Genomic DNA, 24,721 nt, shown 5'->3' with positions numbered 1-24,721 from the left:
TCTAACAAGGAGGATTAGCCATTTGATACACTTTTACAAGGTTTTACATTTTCTTAGGTGGGACTCTCCTACTTCGAATTTAGGAATTTTTTTAAGTTTAAAATCCACCCCCACTTCATTTGGTTTGCCCCTTGCTGTTTACTCCGATTGCGGAAGTAGCTCGGGTGGAGCTCCCGGGACTGTACTATTGAGTACGTCGTTTGCGTAGCTATTTAACTGACATTCCACTCGGGCCAATGGAATACCCGGAAGCCCCCGGCGGGTGGGGCAGAGAACCAATCAGGGCGGTTGGCGGGGTGTGGCCGCATCCCAGGGCGGGGAATCGCGTAATGGCGGACGCGTGCCGGGTGATCGCGGCTGGGGGCGTAGCGCGCTGAGGGGGGGGTCTGGCTGTGTGGCAGCCGGCGAGGCGGCCTGCGAGATCAGACCCTGTGCAGAAAAGGGCGGCCGGCCAGCCCCTCCGTCTCTGAGGGCGACCGCGCGATACAAGGTGAGCAACAAGTCTCCGCGGGCGGGCCCGGCCCAGAGGCGCCGGGCCGACCTGGCCACCCCTCCCGAGCCGCTCCGTGTCCCGGGGGAGTGGGTGCCGCGCCTCCTGTCGCGGACCGGCAGAGGCCGGGGGAGCGGCAACGCGGGGTAGTGTCTTACCGTACACTCCTCCCTCCCCCGGGAGGAGGTGTCCCGGAGATCCCCTCGTGGGCTTGGAGGGGCCTGTGAAGCTGAGAAGTGCCCCAACCTGACTTGGCTCTGCCACCAACTCGTTGTATGACCTTGGGCAAGTCACTTCCCTCTCTGGGCCTCATTTCCCCCATTTGTAAAGCGAAGCCTTTGCAGGCAGATGTGCAAGAGTTGGATCCCAGACATTGTCCGAGATATTGGGCAAGTTCTTCCCCAGGTGGAGCCTCAGTTTCCATCTCAGGGCCCTGAAGGCACTGAGGTGCTTTTAGAGATTTTAGGCCTTAGTTGCAGAGTGGCAGGGAGGTGTGTGTGTGTCTACAGGATGGTCTGCAGAGTAAGGAGAAGAGTTGTCTCTGGGGGCCCATCCAGGAAGGGTCTGGGTAAACCCAGATTATAGTGGGGTGGAGTGTGCGTGTCTTGGTCCTCCAGGATCCTAGAGCCTTTGAGATGGGGAAGTTTTATACAGGTCTCCATAGAGACAGAAGAGGAAGGAATCCTTGGAGCCTCTTGGGGTTTTGATTGAAATTTAGGCCCAGAAGAGTTCAGGTGGACTAGGAGGAGGAAGGGGAACATTTATGGTGCTCCTCCTGTGTGTCATACCTGGTTTAGGCATATGTTCTTACTTAATTTTTACAGCCACCCTTGAGAATTTGCACATAAGGAAACTTAAATTTCAGAGGAGTTAAGTAGCTTGCCCAAGGTCACACAGTAAGGTGCAATGCTTACCAACATGAAGGTGTTTCCTTTGAGAATCATTGAGCCAGGGAGAATTCACTGTCCACTTAAAGGAAGTTTGCTTTGTCACACATTGGGGGAGGGGTTGGGTCCTAGACACTTGAACTGACTTTTGAAAAAAAATTCATTTTACTGAAGTATAGTTGAGTTACTTGAATTCTGGCATGGGGACAGGCTGGGTCTTGATCTCTAGACAGTAAATTGTAACCCTTTGTTCAGCCTGTGAGTTGAAAAGGACCATTTCTAAATTGTAAAAGTCACATTGAAGTGTGTCAGAACCTCAGCAAACTCAGTTTGAATCCTTGCTGTGTGGCCTGTACAAGAAAGTTCACCAACTATTGGTGCATAGACTTGACTCTCAGTTCAGAATGATGCCAGCCTAGTAACTTTTTCTTTTCCCCAAAAAGGCCAAGTTTTCCTGGGATGGATGAAATTCCGTATTTGTTAGTGCAAATTTCTTTGGATTGCCAGGGGTGAAAATTTCAGTAGCTGGACTCTTGATTAAGTGAAATGCTCCTTTATTTGTGCTTCCTGTTATTTGACTTCTAGATGATGAAAATTGTGGACCTAGAGTGGGTACTATAAATTGCAGCCCGAAATTTTTCCAAGCCTCAGAGCTTTTGGTTAATCAAAATGGTAGGACGGCAGTGTGTATTGTACTCATATGTCAGTGGTAGGGAAGAAAATTGGAAGAGGAAGTTGCTGAGAAAGAGGGCGTTTCTTAGCAGTGGAGCCAATATGTATTTCTTTGTTTGAAATTCTAAAACCAGAAAAGCAGCAACTGAAGGAGGAAGGAAGGAAAGAACTCTGAAACTCCTCTTCCCGTTGAAATACCTTTAGACTGTCCCTGTTGCTGTCCCGTGTGAGGCTCTGCTTTCATGGAAAAAGTCAATTGTAATTTGTTCAATGTTTAGAAGTTGTATTCTAGAATGAAAGAATTTTAAATCTTAAACCGTCTGATTTAATGAAAAAAAAATCAGAACACCTTACTAAATACGTTACTTATCAGTAGATGATTCTTTTTCTCAACATAATTACCAGTTGTGGTCCTTGGGTTTCTTTTTTTAAAAAACTGATTTAAATTAGTGAATTGCAGGAGTTCCCCTGTGGCTCAGCTGTAATGAACCTGACTAGTATCCACGAGGACGCAGGTTCAATCCCTGGCCTCTCTCAGTGAGTTAAGGATCCGAGGTTGCCGTGAGCTGTGGTGTAGGTTGCAGACACGACTCGGATCCCATGTTGCTGTGGCTGTGGTGTGGGTCAGCAGCTACAGCTGCAATTCAACCCCTAGCCTGAACTTCCATATGCCTTGGGTGAGGCCATAAAAAGACAACAACAACAAAATGAGTGGATTTCAACCTAAGAGGAATTGATCTAGGTATTGGATGATGCAGATATCACCATCACTTGAAAAACATGTAATGGTGTGTTCGGTTTTTGACATTTGTTAGAAGTCTTTATAATGCTTTATTTTTATGGGATTGTCTGTGTTAATAGTTAAGACATTGAATTTATTGCTTGTGAAAATCTACCCATTCAGTCTCTGTATTAGTTATATTTTCTGTATAAGATTTAATCTTAATTACTGTACCAGCCTACAGTACCTTGGGATCAAAAGAAAAAAGTTCTTGAGGCCAAATGTGCTTCTGAATTTAGAATTTTTTGGATTTTAGAAAAGGAGTATGGTGCATGTTCTATATGTTATACAATATCCCAGAGAGGTGTAGGGTAGCACCTACATTATTATTTCTGCAGTAAAATGTCAGACTGTTCACAGGAACTGCAGTAAAAACCATAAATAGCCTCATGTCATTTCACATCAGGATTCGTCATCAAATAAATAATGAGAAACTTTTTTATAGCCCTTTGGATTTTGGAATTGAAATTAAGGGATTCCGGACTTTTATGGGTGAAACATACAATGACAAGAACAAGGACAGATTTTGTAAACCAAGCTCTATTTGAGTCATCAGTCCTAAAAATAGTATCAGAAGACACTTTTCTTCTTTTGTTTCATGTGACAGTCTTGTTGTATTTTGGCTGCACCTGAGACAGGTGTAAGTTCCCAGGCCAGGGATCAAACCCACGCCACAGCAGTGATCCAAGCCCCTGCATCGAAAATGCTGGATCCTTAACCCACTGTCACACAAGAGAACTACTCATGTGACAGCCTTATTCTAATTATGCCAATATGCATTTTTCCGTAAGTACCTAATTTTACCTTTTAATACCATCATTGGTCCCTATTTTAGATGTTTGAATGACACCTTGCTCTTTTAAAAAAAAAAAAAAAAATTTATTTATTTATTTATTTATTGGTCTTTTTGTCTTTCAGGGCCACACCTGCAGCACATGAAGTTTCCCAGGCTAGGGGTTGAATCAGAGCTGTAGCCAATGGCCTATTCCACAGCCATGCCAGATCCAAGCCTCGTCTGTGACCTACACCATAGCTCACAGCAACGCTGGATCCTCAACCCACTGAGCGAGGCCAGGGATTGAACCCTCAACCTCATGGTTCCCAGTCGGATTCATTTCTGCTGTACCACGACAGGAACTCCTTATGTGGTCTTTTGCTCAGCAGTTTTTGTATAGCAATTAAGAGAATTGTTCCTTTTTCCATATGATTCAGAGAACGACTAATCAGGTGAGGATCTTCATGTTTGCAGAATTTAAAGCTGATGTTTCTTTAACTTGCTCTTTAGTATGAGGTCATTGCTGTGGATGGGATTTATGTCAGATTTTTTTTCTTTATGGCTGCACCTGTGGCATATGGAAGTTCCTGGGCTAGGGGTTGAATCGGAGCTACAGCTGAGGCTCATGCCACAGCCACAGCCACACCAGATCTTAGCTGCATCTGTGTCTTATGCTGCTTGCGACAACACTGGATCCTTAAACCACTGAGTGAGTCCAGGGATCAAATCCAAGTCCTCATAGAGGGTTGGGTTCTTAACTTGGCTGAGCTACAATGGGAACTCCAAAATTAAGACATTTTTAATTTATTATGCCTTTTGGTAAGATACATATATACATATAGAGTATTTAATTTAAGGTATTTTTTATTTCAAGTGTATGCCGTATGAAAAACTAGATTTTACCAGCCTTATGAATTTGATTTCTTTAAATGGCCAAGGACCTCTAGAAGCAAATTTATAAACATTCAGTCTACTCTTTACTTTTCTTGGACACTTCAACTGTAGACTGAGGTGGACTGGTATTGTTGGAGGTTAAATAATTATTTCTTCTCTTTAAAAGAAGGCCCATGACAGTTTGAATTTGAGAGATTCTGGCCGTTAGGACAGCCACCTGGTTTGAGGGTCTCAATTCATCCTCCTACATGGGGTGTCGCCATAGTTCCTGAGAATGGTACTTTCACTGGGAGATAGAAGGGCTGTGGAACAGTGTATCAGGAGTTGCAAGTGCAGTTGGTGTTTGATTGGACTAGGGAATAAGAACAGTTGTTATCCAGGTTACCTCAGTTTCTCCTATTTCATAAACACTGATAATATTGCAGAAGGATTACAAATTAGTGAACAAACATTCTGTTACAAGTTACTCTTTGTGACTGTGGATAAGCTTTTCTAACCAGAAACTTGTCTTATGCTTCTTTGTATTCTGTAAAGCCTAAAGGCCAGGGCAGCAAACTTGTCTTAAATCAGAATTTACCATTAAAAAATAAATTATACTTGGGAGCTCTGATGTCCGTAAACAACCAGGGTTGAGAACCATTGATGTGAGCACAGTGTAGGTGTTCAGTAAATGTTGATTAATTTGCTATTGGTCCTAAGTTTGGGTAGGGTGGAAGAGGACCCAAGTTTTTTCGTAAAGTAACTTTCCAAGGTACCAAAACACATCCAACAGAAGGCAGATCTGGACCCATAGTCAATTCATTGCTAGTTACTCTGCCAGCATCATCACCCTGATTTTGTGATCTAGGAAAGATTAGATAGAGTCTTGTCAACAGGCAACTGAAAGTTTTGTTTAAGCCTTACTGACAACTAAGAGAATTGATAAATGAAAGAATTGTTGGGGATTTGTGACAGGGAGGTAGGCTGGTGGACACCAATGATGCCAAGGGAAGAAGTGGGAAGTTGTAATTTGATTGTGTCTTCAGCACGTAACACAATGTATGGAACATAATTGGTGTTCCATAGTTTCTGTTGACTTAAGATATGAGATAGCTCTTTGGAAAGAGGCATATAGCTGTAAAATAAGGTACTTTTTACTCATCCTTCAGAACTGAGCTAAGATGCCATCTAATTTGTGAATCATTCCTAGGAAAAGTCGAGTGGCTCCTTTTTATGCTTTCTCCTTCATTAAAGCATTTATCAGATATCAGACAAATGCTAAATAAAGCTTTCTCCTACCTGATGATGAGCTCTATAAGGGCTGGATTGTATTATTCTTTTCCCTTCCTTCCTTCCATGTGTGTGGCATGTGGAAGTTCCTGGGCTGGGGATTGAACCCGTACCACAGCATGACAATGCCAGATTCTTAATCCGCTATGCCACACACAAAGAACTCATGTACTGTTCATTTTTGTATGTCTGGTGTGCAACACACAATAAAGGCTTAATAGATTTTAGCAATGTTTAAGTCAGATCTCTGTCTTTCATTCTTGTAGGCTTTTCTTTCTTCCAATTCATGGTCTTTCCTTTTCTGTTCTGATCAGCAAACATTTATTGAGAGGTAGGGCTTTCTTAGTCCCTGTGGAGGGGTTTCTCATCCTTGGTACTGTTGACATTTTGAGCCGGATAAAACCCTGTATTGTGATAGTCTGTACTGTGCATTGAAGGATATTTAGCAGCATCCCTGGTCTTTACCCACTGCCTTGTAAATCTGCACCCCCTCCTCCCTAGTTTGTGACAACCAAAAATGTCTCCAAAGGAGTTCCTGTTGTGGCTCAGCAGGTTAAGAAGTTGACTAGTATCCATGAGGATGAGAGTTCCATCCTTGGCCTTGCTCAGTGGGTTAAGGATCCGACGTTGCTGTGAGCTGCAGTGTAGGTCGCAGATACAGCTTGGATCTGGTGTTGGTGTGGCTGTTGTATGCCTGTAGCTGTAGTTCTGATTCAACCCCTAGCCTGGAAACTTCCATATGCTGTCGGTGTGGCCCTAAAAAGAAAGAAAAAAGTATCCAGATATTGTCAGAGGTCCCTTAGGGAGCAAAATTGCCCCCTGTTGAAAACTATGTCAAGGGTAGGGATAGTGGGGTCATGGAAGTGAGTATAGATGTCCTCAGTGTGTGCTATCCTTTCATGGCTTCTGTCTGGTTATATAGGATCTTGTTTCTGACTTTTAGATAAGAAAGAAAAATGAGAGAAATCAGGAGATGACAGCCTTAAAATAGCCCCATTATTTTTATTTTGTTCAAATTTATTTTATTTTAATTTTTTTTTCCTGCTGTACAACATGGGGACCAAGTTACACCTACATGTATACTATTCTGTTCAAATTTTACTTGGTTTAACTGTACTAGAGCAATACAGACAGCTAAATTATTTATGTAGATTTATGTAAATTGTTTCTGCCACTGATTAGATGGAGTAAAGAACTATTAGAATATTACTACCTTAAATAAAAGACTGTTTCTCAGAAAAGCTAATAACTGAAAAGTTTAACATCCAAAGAATAACCAGCATTGGTTTTATAGAGAATTTGCCAGGACTTGTTAGGATTCTTTGCTAAATTTTGGGCTTCATAGCTAAGATATATTGTATCTGTTAACATCCTTAGATACTTTATAACTCTAAAAAACATGCTTATCTAATGGGCATGTTTTTCTAAGGTCAGTATTTTTCCTGAGAGGAAGATTGGTCAAAGCAGTTGTCCTTTGGGCATTCATAAAATAGTGACAAGTTAGTAGTAACACTGGGGAATTTCACTCCTTTGGCCAACCCGCTGCAATATAATCATTCATGTCTTAGTCACCATTAAAGTGAAGTTGAATGAGTGCTTTTTTTCCTGTTCCATTTGAAGTTATGAATAGTACTCTAGAGAATTCAAATGTATAGTTATGAATGGTATCTCAGAATAGTTACCATTTATGCAAATGAAGCACACTTCTTAACTTAGAAACCAAACAGAATTGAATTAGAAAAGAGAAGAATAGAAACAAGGATTGTTGAATGCTTGCAGAGGAAATAATGTTCAGATATAGAAGTATGTCAGAAAAACTTGGTCTTCATCATGATTTCTATATACTAATAAAAACAGGTTGAGATTGATGGGAGAGACTATTGAACTTTGCCTGTGATATTACTTTTCAGGCTGTTTTTCTTTTCAGGTAAAATACAGAAACGTCTGAGACATACTCTCTTAGTTGTAAGATTAATTCCAGTTGAACACAATTGTTTCTTATTTTTAGACTATAGAGGCCCTTTTGGGAAGAAGCAGTGGATCAACTCAGTTCCAATTTGAGTGAATATGTGTTTATGTATGAACACATTCATAGTTACACACATATTTGTGACATAGCTTACAGGGACATCTAAACTTTGTAACTGACATAGTGAAGTAATGAGCAGTTCTTATACTGTCACGTATTTAGAATTGAGACCTTTTTCTCCCCTGATTATGCTATTGTTCTAGCAAGTACTCAGTCTAGAAAGCTTTCTCTCAAATCATATACTGAGAAATTGTTTTCAACTGTGTAAGAGAAGGTCTTAGGTCATGCCGCTGATGTTCCCTTCCATTCACAATTGAGGACTATAAGTAAATTTCCCTTTGTAGAATACTGATAGTCTCTGAAGATTAGTGTCCCTGGTAACAAAGCCATCTGTGGAATCATGAGAAGAATAAGGCCAACTTTATCCCCTTTTTCCTTTTTTTTGCTGCTCCATGGCACATGGAGGGATCAGATCGGAGCTGCAACTGCAGCAATGCCAGATCCTTAACCCACTGTGCCGAGCCGGGGATCGGAACCCCTTTCCCAGCGTTCCCCAAATGCTCCTGATCTCGTTTTGCCACAGTGGGAGTTCTCGTTACTCAACTAATAACAGATTTGAGATTGAACCCTGTCTTTTTTTTATGAGATTTTTTTAAGGGTAAAATTTACATACAGTGAAATGCATAGAAATGCAAATATATAATTAGATGAGTTTTGACAAGTGTAAACATTTGTGTGACCAATACCCCCAATCAAGAGAGAGAACATTTCCATAACCCTCCCAAGTTTCTTCCTCCTCCCTTCCGGTCAGTCCCTACTATCTTATAGGCAACCACTATTGTGATTTCTATCCTCATATATTAATTTTCCTCCTGTTCTTGACTCTTACAGTATGCACTCTTGTGTGTGAATTCTTCTGTTCAACATAAAGTTTTTGAGATTTATCTATATTGATGTGTACATCAGTATAAACCCAAGTCCTTTGGGGCATATTTAGAGCTCTTTCCAACAAACTGCAGTTCCTGATTTCTTTATTCTAACATCACATCCTTTCCCACCTGCCTTGTTACTTACATGTCCCTTTTTCTAATATACTAGATTTATTTGTTTTTAAAATCTTTTTGAAATTGCAAAAGTAATACATGTTCATTGCAACAAATTACACATCAGAAGTGAATAAAGAATGAGAGTTTTCGGAGTTCTAGTCATGGCTCAGTGGAAGCGAATCTGAATAGCCACCATGAGGATGCAGGTTCAATCCCTGGCCTCTTTCAGTAGGTTAAGGATCCAGCATTGCCGTGAGCTGTGGTGTAGGTCACAGATGTAGCTCGGATCCCGAGTTGCTGTGGCTGTGGTGTAGGCTAGCGGCTACAGCTCTGATTCGACCTCTAGCCTGGGAATCTGCATATGCTGTGGGTGCTGCCCTAAAAAGATTAAAAAAAAAAAGAGTTTACTCAGATTTGTTTTTATTTCTACCTTTTTCCAATTATGAAAGTAATGAGTGCTCTTTGTTTAAAGAAAAAAAAAGCCAAATTCAAAAGATATGAAGCAGAAAATAAGAACCACCCATAATCCCACTCGTTAGCATTTTTTTAAATTTATTTTTTTATTTTAATAATTTTTTTTTTTAACGGCCATATATGGAAGTTCCCAGGCTAGGGGTTGAAATAGCTGCTGGCCTACACCATAGCCACAGCAACACCAGATCCTTAACCCACTAATTGAGGCCAGGGATCAAACCTGCATTTTCATGGATACTACTAGGGTTCTTAACCCACTGAGCCACAGCAGGTGTTCCATACTAGTTAGCATTTTCATATATTTTCCTCTTCCTCTGCACTTTGTTTACCATAGCTGAGACCACAGTTTAGGGATTTTTAGGCTTCCCTCCTTGTATTAGATTTGTCACATCCTCATTAATCAGTTCCTGTTAATTCACTGTTGATGCTTGTGACCACCCTAAATCTAAGTATCCAGCTGGCAATGATCTTGACCGGGCTGAACTCATCAAGCAACCTTTTGAATACTTACTGTACACTGCTTCATCACTCATGTCATTCTTACATACCCAACACCCAACATTTCTTACAGAGTAAGAGGCAGTATAGTTCTGTGATTATGGGTATAGATTTTGGGGTGAGTCCATCTGATTTCAAATGTAGGCTCCTCCACTTACTAGCTCTGTATGTAGCCTTGGGCAATGACTCTCTTAGCTTCAGTTTTCTCATCTGTAAAGATGAGGACCTGTCTAATGTCACTGTAAAATAAGGAGCATATCTCAAAGGATTTTGGAGGATTAAATGACATCATTACTTAGACTATTGCTCAAATAATGTTAACTATTGTTGTTGTAAATTAAGACAATGAATGGCATGTTTGGTTGGATACATCACCTCTCTAGCCCAGAATTCTTCTGCTTGTGGGAAAGGGATGAAAATGTCACCTTCAAAATTTACAGCTGTGTTGGAGTTCCCGTCCTGGCTCAGCGGAAATCAATCTGACTAGCATTCACGAAGACGCAGGTTCAATCCCTGGCCTCATTCAGTGTGTTAAGGATCGGTGTTGCTGTAAGCTGTGGTATAGATCGCAGATGTGACTGGGATCCTGAATTGCTGTGGCTGTGGAGTACGTAGGCCAGCAGCTGTAGCTCTGATTCGACCCCTAGCCTGGGAATCTCCATATGCTGCAAGTGTGGCTCTAAAAAAAAAAAAAAATTTAGGGCTATAGTGTCCAAAATTTATAATTTCTTTTAGGAAGGAGGTTCTTATAGAAATGTTGCCTATGAGTTTATCTAGACTATCTTTGAATTATTTTTCCTTACATTCTGTACTTCCCATCTGAGTAATTAGTTTTATTACTTTATATTACTGTATTGAGTAGTAAACTATTACTTTTTATTAGTCCTAATAAAAGCAATAGCTGCTGGATAGTAAGTATACACCATGTGCTAGGCAGTGTGCATATCTCCATTTCACAGCAATCCTTCAAATTAGTTATTTACAGATGAGAAAAGTGAGGCTTGAAGAAATTTAGTAACATGCCCACTGTCACACAGCTAAGCCTGCTGGGACAAGAATTCAATTCCTTGACTTCCTTGCCTGGCCTTGCCTTTCCCTTCCCTTCCCTCTTCCTCACCCTTTCCTTTCCTTCCTTTCCCTCTTCCCCCCCTTCCCTTCCTCTCTTTTTTGACGTAAAACTTGTCTTTCTGATTTTGAAACTGCTAAATTTTTAAAAATATACTTTGTTTCCTTAGACTTCTAACTGCTTTATACCTTCTAAGATTTGATTCAGTAGCTACCATTTCACACCCTCTTTGTTTCATACTAATGTGTCCTTCATGTATCTATAGCTATATTTAAAACAAATCTGTATGCATATATAAGCTTCTCTATCCGTTGGTCTTTGGGGATAGCTTTCTAGGCCTTCTCTATCTATTTTACTTTTTTTGTGCTATGATAACCACAACTGCACATTCTGTTCTAGGTACAGATACACTTTGGTTTGTACAAGGGCAGGATAATGTGTTCTGCATTTCCAAAGCTTTGGTAATAACAGGCAGCATTTTGTTGCCTTTTTGTAGCTGTATTCAGAATGAGTTCAGGGACTCTGAGGACCACCCCCCCCTTTTTTTGTATTGTAAAGGTAGCTTTAGAGCTCATCATCTCATAATTATAGTTTGGACTATTTTTCCATTACTAAATTACCTTATTTTTGTCTACATGGAAGCTATTTTCTGCATTTCTCAACACACAACTTTCTACCGTCATACTTCTGGCTACTACTTTAGAGTCGTCTGCAAACTAAGATTTCACTAGATAGTTTTTTCTAGATAATTTCTAAAAATGTTACTTGTTATAGGTTTCCCTGGGGGACCCCTTTGTTTATATATCTTTATCTAGAGAAGGTACTATATCAGAACACTCTAATTTCTGTTTCTAAATGAATTCTCTGGGGGAAAAAATTAGTCTTCTTAAGTCATATGTATTTGCTATTTTCAGTAGCCTTTAGAAGAATTTTTTAAAATTTTAATTCTATTTAATTTACATTATATTGTGTATCCTCTCACTTCAGATATGCATGTGTGTTACCTGAAGCCTTGGAAGCGGTAGGTTCTCTGTAAGGCTTTAGTATATTCAATGTTCAACAATAAGATAATGCCCGGTATTGAGTTACTAGTTTAACATTCAACACATAATTTTTTTTTTTTTTTGGTCTTTTTGCCTTTTCTGAGGCCGCACCCTCATATGGAGGTTCCCAGGCTAGGGGTTGAATCGGAGCTGTAGCCACTGGCCTACATCAGAGCCACAGCAATGCGGGATCCGAGCCACGTCTGTGACCTACACCACAGCTCACAGCAATGCTGGATCCTCAACTCACTGAGCAAGGCCAGGGATCGAACCCACAACCTCATGGTTCCTAGTCGAATTCGTTAACCACTGAGCCACGACAGGAACTCCCTCAACACATAATTTTTGAGTACCTATTATGTGCCAAGTACAAAGAATACAACTCAGTGACTATGAGAAGCAAGGCCCCCATTCTCATGTGGTTTAAGGAGGCTTGGACAGACAAGAATCAAACAAATGAAATATTGAAAGATTACGATATATTAGGAAGAGAATAAAATAGGGTGCTGTAATAGAGATGATGAAGGAACTTAGAGCTGGTCATGAGAGGCTTTTCTGAGAAGATGATAAACTGAAGAATGAAGATAAACAAGCCAAATGAAGAGATGAGGAAAGAGATTTATTTCCAAGGTAGAAAGAACTATAAGGACAAAGGTGTTTCAAAGTTTTGTATGATTGATAAGGAGGTTCATTTTGTTTTTTGTTTTATTTTGTTTTGGCTGTGGACCAGGGGAAGTTCTCAGGCCAGGGGTCAAACCCATGCCGCAGCAGTGACAACACCTGATCCTTAACCTTAACCCACTGAGCCACCAGGGAGCTCCTAAAACCTTTTTTTTTTTTTCTTCCTTTTTTAGGGCCAAACCTACAGCATATGGAAGTTCCCAGGCTAGGGGTCAAATCAGAGCTGCAGCTGCTGGCCTGTGCCACAGCCACAGCAATGTGGGATCCAAGCTGCGTCTTTGACCTACACCACAGCTCACGGCAACGCTGGATCCTTAACCCACTGAGCAAGGCCAGGGATCGAACCAGCAACCTCATGGTTCCTAGTCGGATTCATTAATGACTGCATCAAGACGGGAACTCCCATGTACAGATTTTTTAATGTGGACAGATGTTCTTGTTTCTTTTGTGTATATAACTATGAGTGGATTTGCAGGGTCATATGATAACAATGTTTGAGGAACAGCCAGACTGCCAGAGTGGATGTACATTTTACATTTCCACAGCAGTGGAATGACTCCAGTTTTTCCATACCCTCACCAATATGTCTTATCTGTTTTTTTGATTATAGCCATCCTAGTGGGTGTGAAATGATACCTTGTGGGGTTTTTTTTGTTTTTTTTGTTTTTTTAAAGTATTGTCGATTTACAATGTTGTTAGTGTTTGGTGTGCAGCAGTGATATATATGTATTCTTTTTCAGATTCTTTTCCTTAATAGTTTATTACATGATATTGAATATAGTTCCCTGTGCTATACAGTAGGACCTCATTGTTTATCTTTTACATACAGTAGTTTGTATCTGCTGATCACAAACTCCCAATTTATCCCCTCCATCTCCTGTTTTGATTTACACTTCCCTTATGACTAATTATGTTCATCACCGTTTCATGTGTTTGTTGGCTATATCTTCTTTGGAGAACATCAGTATTTAAATGTTCTACCCATTCTTTTTTATTTATTTTTTTTGGCCATACATGAAGCATGTGGAAGTTCCTGGGCCAGGGATTGAACCCATGCCACAGCAGCGACCCAAGCCGCTGCAGTAACAGGGTCAGATCCTTAACCTGCTGCACCACAAGAGAACTCTGGGAAGTTCCCATTGTGGCTCAGTGGAAACAAATCTGACTAGTATCCATGAGGACCCAGGTTCAATCCCTGGCCTCACTCATCAGGTTAAGGATAGGGCGTTGCCCTGAGCTGTGGTGTAGGTCACAGACATGGCTCAGATCCAGTACTGCTGTGGCATAGGCTGGCGGCTATAGCTCCAATTTGACCCCTAGCCAGGGAACTTCCATGTGCCGCGGGTGCAGCCCTAAAAAACAGAAAACAAAGCAAAACAGAAAAACAAGAGAACTCCCTGTTTCCCTGTTTTACCCATTCTTTTTTTTTTTTTTTTGGCTATTTTTAGGTCCATACCCACCACATATGGAAGTTCCCAGGCTAGGGGTCTAATCTGAGCTACAGCTCCCAGCCTGTACCACAGCCACAGCAATGCAGGATCTGAGCCATTTCTGTGACCTATACCACAGCTCACGGCAATGCCTGATCCTCAACCCACTGAGGGAGGCCAGGGATTGACCCTGCAACCTCATAGTGCCTAGTTGGATTCGTTTCTGCTGCACCACGACGGGAACTCCCTGTTTTACTCATTTTTTTTTTAATTTAATGATTTTTATTTTTTTCCTTTATAGCTGGTTTACAGTGTCAATTTTCTACTGTACAGCAAGGTGACCCAGTCACACATACATATATGCATTCCTTTTTCTCACATTATCATACTCCATCAAAAGTGACTAGATATAGTTCCCAGTGCTATACGGTAGGATCTCATTGCTTATCCATTCCAAAGGCAATAGTTTGCATCTATTAACCTCAAATTCCCAGTTCATCCCACTCCCTCTTCCTACCCCTTGGCAACCACAAGTCTATTCTCCATGTCCATGATTTTCTTTTCTGTGGAAAAGTTGATTTGTGCCATATATTAGATTCCAGATATAAATGATCTCTTGTGGTATTTGACTGACTTAGTACGAGAGTCTCTAGTTCCATCCATGTTGCTGCAAATGGCATTATTTTGTTCTTTTTAATAGCTGAGTAGTATTCCATTGTGTATATATACCACATCTTCTGAATCCATTCATCTGTCAATGGGCATTTTAGGTTGTTTCCATGTCTTGGCTATTGTGAAACGTGCTGCAGTGAACATATAGGTGCGTGTATCTTTTTCAAGGAAAGTTTTGTCTGGATATGAGCCCAAGAGTGGGATTGCTGCGTCATATGGTAGTTCTATATTTAGTTTTCTGAGATACCTCCATACTGTTTTCCATAGTGGTTGTATCAGCTTACATTCCCACCAACAGTGCAGGAGGCTTCCCTTTTCTCTACATCCCCTCCAGCATTTGTTAATTTATGGACTTATTAATAATGGCCATTCTGACTGGTATGACTACCTCATAGTAGTTTTGATTTGCATTTCTCTAATAATTAGGGATGTTGAGCATTTTTTCATGTGCTTGTTGGCTATCTGTATATCTTCTTTGGAAAAATGTCTATTAAGGTCTTTTGACTATTTTTCTATTGGGTTGTTGGCTTTTTTTTTTTTTTTTTTTTGCTTCTTGGGGCCGCACCTGCAGCATATGGAGGTTCCTGGGCTAAGGGTCGAATTGGAGCTACAGCTGCCAGCCTACACCACAGCCACAGCAACGCAGGATCTGAACTGGGGCTTCGACCTACACCATAGCTCACGGCAACGCCAGATCCTTAACCCACTAAGCAAGACCAGGGATTGAACCTGCAACCTCCTGGTTCCTAGCCAGATTCGTTTCTGCTGCACCACAACAGGAACTACCTGGTTGTTGGTTTTTTTGCTATTGAGTTTTACCCATTGTTAAATTGAGTCATTCATCCTTTTATTTTTGGGTTGTAATTGTTTTTTTTTTTTTTTAAATATATTCTGGATACAAGTCTCTTGTCAGATATGATAAGCAAGTATTATATTTCTTTTTTTTTTTTGTCTTTTTTGCCATTTCTAGGGCCGCTCCCGTGGCATGTGGAGATTCCCAGGTTAGGGGTTGAATTGGAGCTATAGCCGCCAGCCTACACCAGAGCCACAGCAACTCAGGATCTGAGCTGCGTCTGCAACCTACACCACAGCCCACAGCAACGCTGGATCCTTAACCCACTGAGCGAGGCCAGGGATCGAACCGCAACCCCATGGGTCCTAGTCAGATTTGTTTCCACTGTACCATAACAGGAACTCCAAAGTGCTAAAGGTCTTAATTTTGATGAAGGACAATTTATCTACCTTATCTTTGGTGGTTTGTACATTTAGGTGTCATATCTAAGAAACTGTTGCCTAATCCAGTATTGCAAAGATTTATCCCCATGTTTTCTTCTAAGAGTTTTATACTTTTGGATCTTGTATTTAAGCCTTCGATCCTTTTTTTTTTTTGTCTTTTTGCTATTTCTTGGGCCGCTCTCATGGCATATGGAGGTTCCCAGGCTAGGGGTTGAATCGGAGCTGCAGCCACTGACCTACGCCAGAGCCACAGCAATGCATGATCCGAGCCGCGTCTGCAACCTACACCGCAGCTCGTGGCAACGCCGGATCGTTAACCCACTGAGCAAGGGCAGGGACTGAACCCGCAACCTCATGGTTCCTAGTCGGATCCGCCAACCACTGCGCCACGACGGGAACTCCTCCATTGAATATTTTTTGATGTTTCATCCCTGCAGAGCTTTTTAATCTTTATTTCATTAATTTTTTTATTTTGTCATTTTAGGGCCACATCCATGGCATATGGGTCCCAGGCTAAGGATCTAATCGGATCTTTTGCTGCCGGCCTACACCATAGCCACAGCAGCGCCAGATATGAGCTGCATCTGCAATCTACATCACAGCTCAAGGCAACGCTGGATCCTTAACCCACTCAGGACAGGGATCAAACCTGCATCCTCATGGATACTAGTCAGATTTGTTTCTGCTGAGCCATGACGGGAACTCCTCCCTCGGAGCTTTTTATTTTTTATTCTTTAATTTTTAAATTTCTGGCTGTGCCCTTGGCACGAGGATGTTTCCGGGCCAGGGATTGAACCCTCACCACAGCTGTAACCCGAGCCACAGCAGTGACAACACTGGATCCTTAACCACTAGACCATCAGGGAACTCCTGTTAGTGTTATTTTTGAAAGAGATCCCAGACTTCATTTCAACTATAAATATTTCAGCATATATCTCTAAAATACAAGTATTTCCCCTGTTGGAACATGGTTATATTAGCATTGTCACACCCCAGTATCATTAAATATCCATAGGTAAATGCACCGCCAGTCCTGTTTCACCACAGCGGGAACTCCATGATTTCCATTTTTAAAAGCTTAATCCAGTTGCTACAAAAAAAAAAAAATCAAAAAATCGGAGTTCCTTTCGTGGCTCAGCAGTTAATGCACCTGACTAGGATCCATGAGAGTTCGGGTTCAATCCCTGGCCCTCCTCAGGGGGTTAAGGATCCAGGGTGGCCGTGAGCTGTGGTGTAGGTCACAGACATGGTTTGGATCCTGCGTTGCTGTGGCTGTGGTGTGGGCTTGTAGCTGTAGCTCTGATTTGACCCCTAGCTTGGGAACCTCCATAGGCTGCAAGTGCGGCCCTAAAAAGCCAAAAAAATAAAAAGAAAAAAAGGATTGTTGGGGGCAGGAATTGATTGAGGTCAGTAGCAGAGGGCTATTGTAGAAGTTCACATAATGATGGATACTTCAGCTAGGCTGGTGGAAAAAGAAGTGAAGAGAAGTAGATGTATTTAGTATATATTTTGGAGGTAGAGCTGATAGGACTTGATGAATTAGATATGTGGGTCAAGGAAGAGAGCAAGGATTGAGTATGCCTTCTTTCTGGAAACTCTTAGCTTTTATGATGAGGCATTTTTCTGTTCTCTTTCTTCCTTCCTTAATGCTTTCTTCTTTGTCAGTCTCCACATTGTCCTCTCTCCTTGCCTCTCAATTTATGCTTTTATGTTAGGTCATCTCCTCTCTCATGGCTTTAACTATAGCCTCCATGTAGTAACCCCCAAATCTCTATTTTTACTTCTGAACCCCAGCCCCAAAATTCCTATTGAATCCCTTCACTTGGAAATCCATTCTGCACCTTCCACTTTTCATAGACTGTTGCTTTTGGGAACCAGTGGTCAGATTGGTACAGCTCATTTCCTTCTTGCTTGAGAGAAGTGTTTACAGGTTTTCGAGGATGGATTCTATACCTTTATTTGGGGTTTTATGATGGAACCTTTGCTTTTCTGAGAAAGACGCTTAGCACACCTGGGCAGCATTTTCCTTCAGCACCTTCACTTCCTCATAAGTTGAAACTGGAAGGCTAAGTTTTTCTTCTGCCCATTCCACTCCCCCAAATCCCCTGACTTGCTACCTTTTATCGTGATTCACATATTTCTGTTTTTTCACTGTCATTTATTCAACACATTTCAGGACTGGTATAGATCTGCCAGCCTACCAAACATTGGCTTCATTGTTTTCCCAGTTCACTCAGATGTGAGGTCTTAGTTGCTATTGGCTTCCCTTAACTCCTGATCTCTTTTCATGCCAGGACAGTCTCAGGTCCCTCCCTATCTTTTTTCTCACTATTCCAGTTCAGGTCTCTTGTTACCTTTTGCTTTGACTGTTGCTTCTACTTCCGTTCTCTCCCCTCATCTCCATGCTGTTCTTCTCTGATTAAGTGAGATCCATAGCATCTCCCTAAATATTTTGGAATCTGTAACTCCATTTGTGTGATTCCTATCACTTAGCAACTAAAGTACAAACTCTATAGTGAAGTTTCAGATTCTGTGATCTAGACCTACCTGTCTTTCCAGCCTTGCTTGCTTCCACTTTTGCAATAATGTACTCATCTTCATTCCCCAGAAATGTCTCATTGTTTTATGCCTGTGTACCTCTGTTCACACTGTCCACCTCAGATATAATACTCCTTGTCTTTACATGTCAAAATCCTGCCTATTTTTGGAGTTCCCTTGTGGTGCAGTGGGTTGAGGATCTGGCATTGTTACTGCAGAGGCTTGGGTTGCTGGTGTGGTGCAGGTTCAATCCCTGGCCCTGGAACTTCCACATGATTTGGGCATGGCCAAAAAAAATCCTGCCTATTTTTAACTTTCAGTTGTATGACTCTCCTCTATGGTGGAATTTTTCTTAACCAAAAGTAAATCATAACTTCATCATTTTATTTTGTTTTATATTTAGGTACTTTTCTCATCACTCCTATATGACAAAACTCTTTAAATAGAAACTATTTCTTGTATCTCTGTACATCTTCCACAGTGCTAAGACCTTTGCATTTATTTAGTAGTTACTCGATAGATATTTGTTGAGTGAGATAATATTGCATGTTCCTTGGAGGCAGAAACCTAGACTGAGTGACCTCTTGAGGTGCTTGCCACCCCACCATTTATTTTCATAGCTTTTTGTAGATTCAAGGGCTAGAAGTGTCTTTTTTTTTTTTTTGTCTTTTTAGGGCCGCACCTGTGGCATATGGAGGTTCCCAGGCTAGGGGTACAATCAGAGCTGTAGCTGCTGGCCTACACCACAGCCACAGCAACGCAGGATCCAAGCCATGTCTGTGACCTACACCACAGCTCACAGCAACATCAGATTCTTAACCCACTGAGTGAGGCCGGGGATTGAACCTGTGTCCTCATAGATACTAGGTTTGTTTCCACTGAGCCATGACAGGAACTCAAGAATTGTTCTTATAGATAAATTTTTCTCTCATTAAAAAAAAAAGTATGGAGTTCCCGTCGTGGCGCAGTGGTTAACGAATCCGACTAGGAACCATGAGATTGCGGGTTCGGTCCCTGCCCTTGCTCAGTGGGTTAACGATCCGGCGTTGCCATGAGCTGTGGTGTAGGTTGCAGACGCGGCTCGGATTGTGCGTTGCTGTGGCTCTGGTGTAGGCCGGCGGCTACAGCTCCGATTAGACCCCTAGCCTGGGAACCTCCATATGCCGCAGAAGCGGCCCAAAGAGATAGCAAAAAAAAAAAAAAAAAAAGTATGTATAGAAAATTTCAAACATATACAGATGTAGAGAGAATGGTATAATGATCCTCTATATGTCTGTTACTCAGCTTCAGGAATTATCAACTCATGGTCATTCTTGTTTCATTTGTACTACCACCTTCTCTCATTCTCACAAGATTCTTTTGAAAGAAATCTCAAGCAGCCTGTCGTTTAAATTGTAAATAATTTCATTATGTAGCTTTAAAAGGTAAATGTTCTTTTTAAAAAACAAAACAAAACAGGAGTGGAGTTCCTGTTGTGGCTCAGCGGTTAACATCTGACCAGCATCCATGAGGACATGGGTTCTATCCCTGGCCTGGCTCAGTGGGTTAAGGATCTGGCGTTGCTGTGAGCTGTGGCGTAGGGTGCAGATGCAGCTCAGATCTGGATTGCTGTGGCCGTGGTGTAGGCCGATGGCTACAGCTCTGATTAGACCCCTAGCCTGGGAAGCTCCATATCCTGGGGTGCAGCCCTACAAAGCAAAAGAAGAAGAAACAGGTGAAATTTGTTTTAATAATTTTTTTCACTCTGCCCCAGTATTTTAATTAACCTGATAGTTGCAAGTTATTATCATTTTACCATGTAATGTATATAAAAATTGAGATATTTACATACTATATTGTTGTGGTTTGGTGTGTTTACACTTACAGACATATCAATTCATACGAGTCAGCCACATTTCCAGTGCTTAATAGCCCCGTGTGTGTAGTGGCTACCTATTGGACAGCACAACTCTAGAGCCCTGACTTAAATTAGGTTTTTGCTTTGGCAATATAATGCTTCATAAGTGTTGTATTCTTCTGTCAGGGGGCCTATAATATCCAGATGTCTGTTTTTGTGTTGTAGGTGGTCATGGATAATGATTACCTAGATCCTTTATTTCATTAGATTTTTGCAAAATGATGATATTCTAGTTCTATCATTCTGTCTTTGTTTATGGGCTGGAATACTTCAAAAAGCAGAACTTTCCCTAACCAACTCTTGGTTACTCTGAGGTTTTGAACTTGTATGGGAAAAGCAGGATAAACAGTTGATTATTTTATGGGGGCGGGAGATGCCATGTCTGCAGCACGTAGAAATTCCTGGGCCAGGGATCGAACCTGTGCCACAGCTGCAACCCAAGCTGCTATAGTGACAACATGAATCACTGCACCATAAGGGAACCCCTAACACTTGACTCTTTGCCTTTATCTCTTTCTTTCTTTCTTTTTAGGGCACCACCTACAGCATGTGGATGTTCCCAGGCTAGGGGTTAAATCAGAGCTACACTCACAAGCCTACACCACAGCTCACGGCAACACCGGATCCTTAACCCACTGAGCAAGGCCAGGGATCGAAGCCTCAAGCTCATTGTTCCTAGTTAGATTGGTTAACAGCTGAGCCTCGAAGGGAACTCCTGCCTTTATTTCTATTTGGAAGTTTTCAAAATGATGAGTTGGTGCTCTGATGTACTCCAAAGAGGATCAGTGAGTTTAGGTTTTTTTTTTTTAAAAAGCATCATTATGAATTTAGGGGTTTTAACGTATTTGATATGTTTTAATCTGTTGTAGTGATTCTTATTGATGTTCAGTTTGTTCCAGCCTCTTCAAGCTGACTCCCAATTCCTTTTGACATAACTGCAGTAGTCGTTGACAGTGTTCCTTTCTTTCTAGGATAAGATGTTCCAGACTCGCCATGTACATTTCCTGCCCTTTAGTCAAAGAGCTCTGGATGCTTTCAGTGAGATATGGTATTTGAAGACCACATTTATTGCCTAGGAAACTGAGGGCTAGAGTGATTTAACCAAGGTCACACAGATTTAGCAGCATGCTCTGACCTAGAACCCTAAGCTTCTGGCTCTTAGCTCTATGCCATTGCCATTTTGTCTTGTTTCCTCTACCTAGTTTCTATGACAGATGTTTTAACTGCATTTGAGCCTCTACTCTAGGCTATCAGGGGAAGATAGGTTTTGTGGGTCATCATTGGAGGTACAATCAAACCTCATTAATTTGGGCTAATTGGGGTAAAATCCTAGGGAGAGTGTTGTGTGTTGTTTTTCTTTAGGTGCAGCTGTTATTTTGAGTCATAACTGAAACTAGGCTAATAGTGTTACCAGGTTATTTTGTTGGGTAGAGGTCCCTGTACCTGGTTTAATGAATAGCTGAGAAGGATGTGCAATTTAACTTTAATTATATGTAAATTAGACTCCTAAAATGCTTAAAAACAGCTCATTAAACATTTCTCCCTGCAATCTTATTTACACTATTTTCTAAGCCAGACTTTTCTTTGTTAGAATGCAGAGGTAAACTTTAGCTCATGTCTGAATTTCTCTCGAGTTTCAAATGTGGAGTCTGTATTAATAAAGTTTTGCCATAAAGTTCAGGGAATTAGAATATTTGAGGAATTGCAGAGGAAGAGCATCTGAAAGTTGGACATCTGGCATTTTCAGCCAACCAGAATGCAACGCCTTGCATTTAAATGTACTTTTGAAGAAGTTCCTTTGTCGCACAGCAGGTTAAGGATCTGTTATTGCTGCAGCTGAGGCTCAGGCCACAACTGCAGCATGAGTGTTTTTGTTTTGTTTTTTTGCTTTTTAGGGCTACAGGTGTGGCATATGGAAGTTCCCAGGCTTGGGGTCAAATCTGAGCTGCGGCTGCCAGCCTACACCACAGCCACAGCAACACCAGATCCTTAACCCACTGAGCAAGGCCAGGGATCAAACCTGCACCCTCATAGATACTAGTTGGGTTCGTTACCCCTGAGCCACAATGGGAACTCCTGCAGCACTTATTTGATCCCTGGCTTAGGAACTTCTACGTGCCATGGGTGCGGCCAAAAAAAAAGTAAAAAATTTAAAAGTAAGGGTACTTGTGGAAGTCAGAAGCTTTCAGAAAGCTCATTCACCTACCGAAAAGTAGTATCGTCCTAGGGCCTCACTCAGAGGTAATTGTGTATATTGAGAGTCAGAAGATCCAGGTGTGTGAGGGCTGACAGTGTTGCCTGTTGGCTCTGAGGTCCAGAGTAAGTCACTTGACCTCTCTGAGCCTTAATTTATTCATCCATAATGAGGTAATCACAGTTGGGAGTAGTAATCCATGTTCTTTTTACCTCATAGATTTTGAGTGAAATTCAAATCAGCTAATTAATCAAATGTATGGTAGATATTTGTTGAATTAATGAGAGATGATATGAAAGTGCTTTTTTAACTAGAAGCCTTGTATGACCGTAAGTATTAGTAGAATAATATAGATTAGATGCACTAATACATACTAATGATCAAAAAGTACAGCAGTGGAAGGAGGAGATTCAGGATTCCTGCCCAGAACTTTATAGTCATTTTACTAAGAGGCATATAGCACTCAACACCTCAGGAGCCTGACGGCATCAGGGTGTTATAGCATGGTATCACTGCTGATGTGAAGAACCTGAGTTAACTAAGAAAAAGTTAAATTATATTTGGTATATTCTGTTTAAGAAATAATGGATACGCACAATATATTTTACAGAGATGTTCATAAAAATGACATCAAGAAGTATAGTGCCTAAAGAGTTATTTTCATTATTTGACAGTTCTACCTCATGTGCAGTCTACCATTCCCTAAAAACAGTTAACACCTGCGCTAAATGCCAACAACTGTTCTAAATTCTTCATTTACATTTACTCCTTTATTTCTCTCAATAACCTCATGAGGGAAAGAGATTAAGAGACCTGCCAGCGGTTCTGGCTGAGGATCCTGGGTTGAGGAAAAAAATTCCTATAAAGAGCATTATTGGCACAAATGGTAGAATTTAGATATGGACTTTATATTAGATAACAATATTATATCATTGTTAAATTTCCTAATGTGATAATTGGACTGTAGTTTGTTCTAAGGGGTTGACTCTCTGAAGTATTTAGACATAGGGCCACCATATCTGCAAATTATTATCAAATGGTTAAAAAATGAGTAATAGGAGTTCCCGTTGTGGCGCAGTGGTTAACGAAACCGACTAGGAACCATGAGGTTGCGGGTTCGATCCCTGCCCTTGCTCAGTGGGTTAACGATCCGGCGTTGCCACGAGCTGTGGTGTAGGTTGCAGACGCGGCTTGGATCCCGCGTTGCTGTGGCTCTGGCGTAGGCCGGTGGCTACAGCTCCGATTCAACCCCTGGCCTGGGAACCTCCATATGCCTCGGGTGCGGCCCAAGAAATAGCAACAACAACAACAACAAAAAGACAAAAAAAAAATGAGTAATAAAATTTTGTGTGTGGGGGAATAAAAGTAAATATGGCAAAATGTTCATAATTGCTAAACCTAGATAAAAGGCATAGAGGTGTCCTTTATACTATTAAAACTTTTTCCAAGTTTGAAATTATTTCAAAATAAAAAGTAAAACAATAAAAACATTTCCTGAGATCACACATCGAGAGTTTACATAACAGAGTTGAGATTTGAACTCTAGCCAATTGGTTCTAGAATCCGTGGGGGGGGGGTTGTTTGTTTGTTTTTTGTTCTTTTGTTTTTGGGGCTATACATGCAGCATGTGGAAGTTCTCAGGCCAGGGACTGAACCGCTGCCACAGCAGCCACCCAAGCCATAACAGTGACAATGCTAGACTCTTCACCTGCTACACCACAAAGGAGCTGTCAGAATTGATATTCTTAGAGTTCTTGTGGCGCAGCGGAGACGAATCTGACTAGGAACCATGAGGTTTCGGGTTCATTCCCTGGCCTAGCTCAGTGGGTTAAGGATCTGGCATTGCCGTGAGCTGTGGTGTAGGTTGCAGATACGGCTTGGATCTGGTGTGGCTGTGGCTGTGGTGTAGGCTGGTGGCTACAGATCTGATTGGACCCCTAGCCTGGGACCCTCCATGTGCCATGGGTTCGGCCCTAAAAAGGACAAAAGACAAAAAAAAAAAGAATCCATATTCTTAATGACACCATTACACCATTATATTCCTGTTGTGTATGCTATTATATTAATGGTACTAGGTAAATCTACTGACATTTTTAAATAATTGAGATTATGATTGGCTCCTGAACATTTAGCTATTTTAGCAGCTCTG

The 24,721-nt window shown here is 41.3% G+C and overlaps 1 protein-coding gene across 3 annotated transcripts in view; it reads left to right on the top strand.

Moving 5' to 3' along the window:
• Nucleotides 1–312: 312 nt before the first annotated feature.
• Nucleotides 313–24,721, top strand: part of WASF2 (WASP family member 2) — a 76,126-nt gene continuing 51,717 nt past the window's right edge. For all 3 annotated transcript variants that reach the window (XM_047792816.1, XM_047792812.1, XM_047792813.1), the window contains exon 1: nt 313–490. The gene's annotated coding sequence lies outside the window, so the exon portion shown is untranslated. The remainder of the gene's footprint in view (nt 491–24,721) is intronic.

The sequence above is a fragment of the Phacochoerus africanus genome, chromosome 8 (assembly GCF_016906955.1).
Source record: "Phacochoerus africanus isolate WHEZ1 chromosome 8, ROS_Pafr_v1, whole genome shotgun sequence".
In the NCBI taxonomy this organism is placed as follows: Eukaryota; Metazoa; Chordata; class Mammalia; order Artiodactyla; family Suidae; genus Phacochoerus; species Phacochoerus africanus.
Note: the sequence above shows the minus strand (reverse complement) of the source record. Positions and strands in the feature narration are given on the sequence as shown.